Below are 7,796 nucleotides of genomic sequence, written 5' to 3'. Positions count from 1 at the left end.
TCTTCAACATCAATTTCGTTGGACTGGTCATGTTGTGTAGATGCCTGATGATCGTCTTCCAAAGCATCTACTCTATTCCAAACGTAAAAATGGAAAGCATAATGCGGGTGGTCAACAAAAGAGGTTTAAAGACTGTCTCAAGGCAAATCTAAAAAAAAAATGTAGTATAAACACTGACAACTAGGAAACACTGGCCTGCGAGCGCTCCAGTTGGAGAACAGCCTTTACCAAAGGTATCATGTGCTTTGAAGGCACTCAAACGCAGGACGCAAAGGCTAAGAAATGTGCTAAGAGGAAGGCATGCTTGGCAAATCCACACCGTGATCAACTCCTGCCAGGAAACCCCACTGTGGAAGGACGTGTGCTTCCAGAATTGGCCTCCACAGTCACTTACAGACTCATTGTTAAAACCATTTATGGAAGACAATCTTACTCGGCTACGAGGGATCACCAATGAAGAAAGAAGAAGAAGAGTATAGCAGACGCAGGAGAATCACTTCCCCCCTGGTTACTGCTTTGGGCATCTTCTTTACCTAGAAGAAATCTCCCCTCCTGACTGGAAGGAGACTCAGGGCATCTGTCTTCCCCCATCTTCTCCCTCTCCTGGCTCAGACTCAGCCCTCCAGGTCCCTTCTGCCTAGATACCTTCCCCAGACCCTCAACCTGCTCTTCCTATCTAAGCGGTGAGGCTATTTCCTCTGCCTACAGAGAGTCTCCTCAGTGTGGTTGTTCAGCTCAAATTAGAGCCAGTTCTCCCTCAGACAAAGCCTCTCCTCATCCTTATCTCCCATCTCAAATCAAGCCCGATCTCCATCCCTCTCGACAAACTTCCTCAGAAACGGTTCCTTTTATTTTCTCTCCCAAAGTGCTGGCTTTGCCCCCTCCCCCAGTTGGCTGTCTTGCTAGCCAATCAGAGAATTCTGAGGCAGTGCACCACCAGACTCTCCAACGCCTCTCGCATGGATGGATGGAGGATACTGTGATCATGTATGTGCAGAAACGAGCCTACTGTACAAAGGCCAAATTTGCATTTGAAACGAAAGCAATTTATAAATATTTACCATCAACATATAAGTTAGATATGCAAAGCTTAAGAATGATTGGAATAAAGAATTGGAATGTTCACTATTAACTAGACAGTGGGAAAATGTATTGGCTTTGATATCAGATCCATTGATCAATCTTAAACTAAAACAACAGAAACCATTACAGTGGAACCTCTGGTTGCGGACGTAATCCATGACGGAGGCATGTCCGCAACCCACAGTGTTCGCATCCTGAAGCACCGCGTCTGCGCCAGCGCAATTCGGCACTTCTGTGCATGTGCAAAGCACAATTTAGTGCTTCTGCACATGCGTGAGCAGTGAAACCCAGAAGTAACCCATTCCAGTACTTATGGGTTATCCGCTGCCCGTAACCCAAAAACACGTAACCTGAAGTGTCCGTAACATGAGGTATGACTGAATTTAGCATTTATTGGACTCCCTTACGTTTGTATAAGAAAGGACTAGCTAATGTAGCTCTTTGTTAGAGATGTAATATGGACAATGCTGCTTTGAAACATATGATTTTACTGTGTCCCACACTTACTAAGTTTTGGGAGAAAGTGCTGGATTATATAAACAAGACACTACAGAAAAAAACCAAGATTTTCAGAAGTGAATATGCTCTTGAACTATATACCCATCATGTGAAAATTGACACTGGAACCGAGAAAATGGATTCTATGCACCCTAATGGTGGCCAAGAGATTGATGTTGATGAATTGGAAGAACAGAGATACAATTCCTTTAATCAATGGCTTGGCAACTATTATACTACCAACCTTACTGTACACTTGTGAAACATGGACCACTTACAAACACCACCTCCAACTCCTCGAAAAGATTCCATCAATGGTGTTATGTATTAAGATAATGATGATAATGATGATGATGATGATGATTGTCAGGGAACTGCCATCGGAAGGAAGGGAGGTGGAAGGGCTCACACAGGTTGGGAGAGACTCAGCAGCTGAAGAGGGAACCAGTAGGGGGAGAAGAGCTGAGCTGAGGGAAAGTGAGCAGGAGGGATGGCTCCGAGACACTTCCAGCGAAAACAGTGGGGAGGTTTCAGGACCTCCTGTAGGGACACCCACTCCTCGCCGGAAACTGTCACGCAGAGAGTCCAGAAGACGTGTTTCCGTTAAGGAGCTTTTATGTTGGAAGCGATTCCGAAAGCAACCACTGTCAGAATCTGCAAGCGACTGACAGAGCCATGTTTAAGGGGCTCCGTTACAGACAGAGGTTTGGAAACATGACCAAACTCTGAGGGACTTGGATTTTACGCACAAGCAGCTCATCGTCCCATCACAGCATTCCGACAGTCTCTGTGAGCAGTTTGTGCAGGAGAAGGCATCATGAGCAACCCAGCCGGAACCAGAGAAGCAGGAGCTGGAGCGGGTCCAAGCCTGGAGGAAAGGTACAGGGCGTTGGAGGTCCAGCTAGCGCTGCAGACGGCGAGGCTCGAGGAGAGGAGGGCTCAAGATGCAGAGAAGGGGAAAACCACCCCGCTCGCCAGAAAGTTGCCAGGATTGGTGCAGAAGTTTGGGGGGGAGGCCAAGGACTATCATGCCTTTAGGACAGAGATGCAATATGCCCTCAATCTGCAGTTTGATGACTTTCCCGACGAGGAATCGCGGGTGGCTTTTGTGATTGGGCATCTCGAAAAGGGGGCGAAAGACTGGGTGAGGCCCCTGAAGGCAACAAACAATGACATCCTGAAGGATACGAGGAAGTTTTTTCGTGCAATGGATTTGATGTTTTCCAGCGATATTGAGCAGGGAGTGGTACGCAGACAGTTAATGGCGTGCTGTCAGGGGTTCAGGAGCAGAGGCAAGGGCAAGGGAGGAAACAGAGAGCGAGGGAGAGGAGGCAGAAGAAAAGATGAGTGATGACGACGACCCGAGATCTCCGAGTCTTTCCAGTGAATCAGAAGATTCACAGAAAGGAGCACCAGTGGCCAGGGCAAGGGGGGAGCCTAGGGGGACACCCCAGGAAAATAGAGCCAGAGGGGACTCAGAGGGGAGCAGTTGGAAATCAGGACCAGCGTCACCGCCAGAGAGCAGGGAAGAGGAAGGGCGCCAGGGATCAAGCGCTGGCAGCTCACAACAGGGGGGAGGGCACGAGTCAGGAGTGGCCACACCTCCATCGGGGAGCGAAGAAACGGTCAGACGGAAGGTGGAAGGTTGGGCGCGCGTGCCAAGTTCAAATGCACAGGAAGGTGGCGCAGTAGGCAGCCCGGAAAGGGAGCCAGGTCCTAAAGCCCGCCGAAAGGAGGGAGAAGAGTCAGGGGGGTCAGCGTCAGCGTCAGAGGAATCCCGGAAGGAAGAGACCCCGGGGGGCAGAGGGACCCAGAGAAGAACAGTCAGGCGGAAAAGGTGGAGCAAGGCTAGGATATTAAGTTGGTGTACAAGGGGCGGAGACTCAGATGGAGCTTCGCCGATCTAACCATGAGACGTAGAGTTGCACGCAGCAGCTTGAGAATGGAAACTGTAACTCAATAAAGACTTTTATTTAATGATCGCTGGCTAGCGTGATCCTCTGTGAGCTAGGATCTGGAAGCAGCTCTGACAGTAAGCTCCATCTGACCTTGATTGTGGGCATCTACGTCCTCGCGGAGAGGAGAGAAAGCGGGTGCCTACTAGCGAGCTCACGAACGGCAGACAACATGACAGCCGAACAGCAGATAGTGGAACTCAGAGAAGCAGTGACACGACTGAATGCCGAGGCTCTTGCATCCAGGAAGAGAGAGGAGGACGCAGCTGCCGCCTACAGGGATCTCCAGGTCAGGTTGGAAGTGCTTACGAAGCAAGGGCAACTGACACCCAAACCGGAGGGGATTGGGTTGGGGAGACGAACAGGCGGTCTGGTCTCTCACTTCGATGGGAATTTGCAACAGTACCCCAACTTTAGAGCAGATGTAATGTGTGCACTGCAACTGCTGAACAAAGACTTTAGAGATGAGCAAGAGAAGGTGGGATTCATCATGTCCCATTTGCATGGAGATGCTAAAGCATGGCTGCGCAATTTGTGGAGAGATAATGATCCGGCGCTCCAAAATGCGGATGCCTTTATTAAAGCGATGGATGGGTGCTTTTTATCAAGCATTGACGTGGATCTTGCTCGGCAGGAGATACATGGACTGAAGCAAGGGAGGGCCAGCGTAAGGCAGTACCATGCCCGCTTTTTCGCTTTGGTCAGTGCCCTGGAATGGGACAGAGATTCGGCTCCTGTAAGAGACCTGTTTTGGGAGGGATTGCACGGCTCGGTTAAAGATGAAATTGCGAGGGGGGAGAGACCCCGGACCACGCAGGAGATCGTTCAGAGGGCGCTGGCGGTGGGGGTGCGGCTGGAAGGACGTCCGTGGAGCAGGGACGAAGGGCGTGGAGGGCGCGAACCAGCCAGGGGCTCCTCCTTCCTTCCCAGAGAAGCAGCGCGTGCGCAATCCACGCCTCCGCCAGGAGGAGGAGCGGAACCTATGGAGGTTGGAGGTGCAAGGGCTCAGTCAGCAGCCAGAGCCCTAGCACCGGCAGCAGTGAAAGCGAAGCCTCCTAGAGGGAACAGGAAGTGTTACATCTGCGATGATCCACAGCATATGGCGAAAGAGTGTCCCCAGAGGCTCCACAAGCACACTGCAGCCTCAGCAATGGTAACTGCAGCAACGCAGCAAGGACAACCACAGCAGGGAAACGAAGGAGTCTGGTTGGAGGAAGAGGCACTGGGGCCCAACCAGACGTGTCAGTGAAGCAGTCCCCAGAGATTTTACAGCCCATGGACCCCCTCCCGCCCAAACCGGTAGTGAAGCTCACCGCGTCGCTCCAGCTGCCCAATGGAATCACCATGGACGTGCCAATCACCATTGACTCCGGAAGCAATGCGGACTTTATAGGGCAGGACTTTGTCGACCGGCACGCTATACAGTTGCTGCCTGCCACGCTGCCCCTGCAGGTTGTCACGGTGGATGGCAGGGAGCTGCTAGGGGGGCAAGTGGTGAAGCAGACGCCACCAATGGTGATGCGACTTGGGAATCACAGGGAAATCATCAGCTTCAATGTCACTCAACTATCGGACACGCCCATTGTATTGGGCATGAGTTGGCTGGACAAGCACAGCCCGACGCTGGCTTGGTACCAGAGGCAGCTGACCTTCGGCTCTTCCTTTTGCGCTGAACACTGCATCGTGCCCAGGCAGGAAGGAGGGGAAGAGGAGTCACAGCTGCAGCTAGGCACGCTGCAAGCGGTCCCCCACAAGTACGCAGAATTTTTGGAGGTTTTCTGCGAGAAAGAGGCAGACAGGCTACCCCCCCACAGACCATATGACTGCAAAATTGACCTGCTGCCGGGGGCGGCGCTACCCAAAGGGAAGCTGTATTCCATGTCTGAGGACGAACTGCAGGAACTCAAAGAGTTCATAGATCATAATTTGGAGCGCGGTTTCATCCGAGAGTCCAAGGCAGCGGGGGGCAGTCCGGTATTCTTTGTTAAGAAGCGGGACACGCCCCAAAAAAGACTTGTAGTGGACTTTCGCATCTTGAACAGTGTGACCAAGCCATCGGACTTCCCCATGCCCCGAATCGACGACCTCCTCGCAAAGGTACGGAAGGGCAGAGTGTTCACCAAGTTGGACCTGCGAGGGGCATACAACCTCATTCGCATGCGGGAGGGAGATGAGTGGAAGACAGCCATGTTCACGCCCCTGGGCACCTACGAATATAGAGTTATGCCTTTTGGATTGCAAAATGGCTCCCACGTTTTTCAAGCTTTCATGCATCACGTGTTGGCGGGGCTCCTCTACAAGACGTGCGTCTGTTTCTTGGATGACATCCTGATCTTTTCGGAATCGCAGCAGGAGCATGACAGACACGTCAAGGAAGTGCTGAGCAGGCTACAGCAACATAGGCTTTACGCCAAGCTGGAGAAGTGCCAATTCGACGTGACGGAGGTGGATTTCCTGGGCTACAAGTTGTCTGATAAAGGGCTCGCCATGGACAGCGCCAAGGTCCGAGCAGTGTTGGATTGGAAAAGCCCACGCAACCGGAAGGAGGTCCAACGGTTTGTCGGCTTCGCGAACTTCTATCGCAAGTTTATCAAAGGCTTTGCCATGCAGACAGCGGCCATCACGGACACGCTCAGCTCCAAGAAAAAGAAGTTCATCTGGACAGAGCAGGCGGAGCAGTCCTTTCAGGCACTCAAGCGTCTCTTCGCGTCGGAAGAGCAGCTGCTTCATGTCAACCCCAGCAGGCCGATGAGGGTGGAGACAGACGCTTCGGACAGAGCCGTGGGAGCAGTCCTGCTGCAGAAAGACCCGCAGGGGGTTTGGAGGCCGGGAGCGTTTTACTCAAGGAAGCTCAGCAAGTCCGAACAGAACTACACCATCTGGGACAGGGAGTTGCTGGCCATTCATGCAGCGTTCAAAGCGTGGAGGCACTTCCTGATCGGCGCCAAGCACACGGTGCAGGTCTGCACGGACCACAAGAATCTAGAGCACTGGCGCACGGCACAGTTCCTGAACCAGAGGCAGATACGTTGGGCTGAGTTCTTTGCGAATTTCGACTTCCGAATAGAGTATGTCCCGGGGGACACCAACATCATGGCGGATGCTCTCTCCCGTAAGCCACAGTATCTGGAGGAGGCAACGCCAGCGGCCGCCATGCACATCTTCGCACCGACAGTGTGGGCGTGCGCGGCGGCAACAGTTGACCTGGATGCGGTGCGACGAGCGTTGCAGGATGACTCCTTCGCGCAAGCAAAGATGGCAGAGGTGCACAGGGGCACGGCAGCGACCGACGAGTTCCAGCTGCGAGATGGTTTGCTCATCCGTAAAGGGGCCATCTACGTGCCGGGAGACGAACTTCGCGCCAAGGTACTGCAGCAGCTGCACGACGCGCCCACTGCCGGGCACTTTGGCAAGGAGAAGACGGTGGAATTAGTAGCCAGAGACTTCTGGTGGCCCGGAATGAGAGGGGAAGTCGCGGACTACATGGCGAGGTGTGACACCTGCCAGAGGTCCAAACCAGTGCACAGACCGCCGGCCGGACTGCTGGAACCGCTGCAAACTCCGTTCGAGCCATGGGAGAGAGTGGCCCTGGACTTTGTCACGGATCTGCCCAGCTCGAGGGGCAAGACGGCTGTGCTGGTGGTGGTGGATTTGTTCTCCAAGATGGCACATTTCATTCCGTGTGCGAAGGTGGCCACGGCGGAACAAACCGCCAAACTGTTCATAGACCACGTGTTCAAGGTTCACGGTCTGCCGCGGTCTATTCTGTCCGACCGAGGGCGACAGTTCATCTCAAACTTCTGGCAGAGGCTGATGGGCTTCCTGAACGTCAAGATCAACCTGGCGTCGGCTAGACACCCGCAGACCAACGGGCAAGCGGAGCGGGTCAATGCCATCATGCAGCAGTACCTGAGATGTTATGCGAATCAACAGCCTGCGACGTGGGTGGATTACCTGCCTCTCGCCGAGTTCGCCTACAACAACACGAAGCACGTGTCCACGGGGGTCACGCCGTTCTTCGCCAACAACGGGAGGCACCCTAGAACCTTCCCGGGACTGGAAAGAATGGGGGAGGGGGAGCCGCAGACAGCAGATGCGTTCGCGTCGGAGTTGCAGGAGGTCCACGATCAGCTGCGGCGGCACCTGGAGCTGGCTAAACACGCATACAAGGTACAAGCGGACAAACACAGAAGGGTTGGCGAAGAGATCCATGTGGGAGACTGGGTCTGGTTAGCAGCCCACGCAGTGCCGGCCAGGTCG

This window comes from Podarcis pityusensis, assembly GCF_964106645.2.
Source record: "Podarcis pityusensis genome assembly, chromosome: 12".
NCBI lineage: Eukaryota > Metazoa > Chordata > Lepidosauria > Squamata > Lacertidae > Podarcis > Podarcis pityusensis.
Note: the sequence above shows the minus strand (reverse complement) of the source record.